The sequence below is a fragment of the Bubalus bubalis genome, chromosome 4 (genome assembly GCF_019923935.1).
Source record: "Bubalus bubalis isolate 160015118507 breed Murrah chromosome 4, NDDB_SH_1, whole genome shotgun sequence".
Lineage (NCBI taxonomy): Eukaryota > Metazoa > Chordata > Mammalia > Artiodactyla > Bovidae > Bubalus > Bubalus bubalis.
Window position 1 is genome coordinate 30,182,151 of NC_059160.1, and position 2,041 is coordinate 30,184,191.

The following is a 2,041-nucleotide window of genomic DNA, read 5'->3' on the forward strand; positions in this document are numbered from 1 at the left end:
ACTGAACAACAATAATAAGGGATTAGAATTCAGATCTCTGTATTGAAAGGCTGTGTCATTTATGTTAGATCACACCATCTATTTTTGAGTGTTTATTTTGGGTAGACTCAAAGCAGTTAAGGTCAATGAAGATTTCCACAAATAACCACCTAAACTTACATAATGTTACTGAAGCTATAGGTAAAGGGGGCTATTGGACATCATGGAGAAAAATGCACTTGTGAGTTTTCTAAGAGCAGAAACCCTATATCCCCAACAACTAGCACATGTCATGGCAAATAGTAGGTACTCAATACATAATGCTGAATGGGTAAGGAATAACTTAATTACATTCACAGATTGAGAGAGCTTGCTAATGTGAGAAAATGCATAAAAACTGAGTAGGCAACATTGGTTTATAGTTAAAAACAACTTTTAAGCTTGTCTGTGAGGCTCACTGATAATAAAAGTGAAAACTATATGAAAGTGAAAGTGTCAGTCACTCATTGTGTCCAACTCTGTGACCCTATGGACTGTAGCCCATCAGGTTCCTCTGTCCATGGGATTTCTCAGCAAGAATACTGGAGTGGGCTGTCATTTCCTTCTCTGGGGAATCTTCCCAACCCAGGGATCAAACCTGGGTGTCCTACATTGCAGGTAGACCTTTACTGTCTGAGCCACCAGGGAAGCCTATATATCCCTTCTTCAAAGTCTTCCCTGGGAATATATCATCTGAGAAATATTTTTTAATTTGACTATATACATGATACGAAATTCATCTATACACTGAAAATTCCACCAGACTTATCAGTGGTGTGTCTCTCTTTGGCTATCCTCAAAATGGCCTTATATCCCTAAGAATTTGTTCATTCTTTTGATCCATAATTGAGCAATTTTTCTTGAGTGCCTACAAGGTGTTAATCATGGATCTGACTACTGGAGGTATGGCAATAAAGAAAATAAGAGAAAATTCTTCCCTTGTATACTGTACAGTCTAGTGTAGAAAGAAAGAATTATCAAAAAGTTAAATACATGTTGTATCAAAGGGGGGTGACAACAATGGAAAAAGATAAAGGCAGCTTATGGAGTTCATGCGTGTGTGTGTTTGTGTGCATGCGTGTGTGCACGTCTTCGGTTTCAAGTACAGTGCTATGGGAAGTCTCATGTAAGATGGTGTCTGACCAAAGATGTGAGGAGGTGAGACAGATGTAGATCCTTAGTGGGGTGGGAAAAGCATTTTTGAATGGAATATTATTTTTTTTATTTTTAATAGGCATATAATTGCTATACAATATTGTGTTAGTTTCTACTGTACGACGATGTTGTGAATCAGCTATAAGTATGCATATTTCCCCTCCCACTTGAGAGAATAGACTATTATTCAGCAATGAGAAAGGAAGAAATCTTGCCACTTGCAACAACATGAATGAATCTGCAGAGCAGTGTGCTGAGTAAAATAAGCCAGAGAAACACAAACACTGCATAGTATCACTTGCATGTGACATTATTTTTTTTTAAAGTCAGACTCATAGAAAGTAGAAAAAGCACTGCCAAGGGCTGAGGAAAATGGGGACAGGCAAAAAAAAAAAAAAAAAAAAGGAAAGGAAAAGCAAAACCAAAGACTGTGAAAGAGCACTCAGTTAAGTAGGAGGAGAAACAGGAGAATTTTCTCTTTGAAAGCCAAGTGATAACCATGTTTAAAGAAGATTGAGCAAGGGCGCCAAGTGTTTCTTTTCAACCATGAAACAACTGATACCAAATGTTGCTTAACAATCATGGCAAGAGAACTGATTAAAAGTTTTAACAATGGGAGATTATTCCTGCTTTGATAAAAGCTGATTCCGTGGAGAGATGAGGCTAAAAAGAAGAGAAGAAATAAAGGCAAAAATAAATGTACGATGTTATATTTCAGAAAAGCAGAGCAATGGGTCAGTAACTGGAGAGGACTGAGGTGGCTTGGAATAAGGAGGGGGTTGTGTTGAATACACTGATGGCGTGACATTCTAATCTGGGTGGATTTAGGGAAGACAGAGGGAGAAGAGACAGGAAGTGCTAATATGAG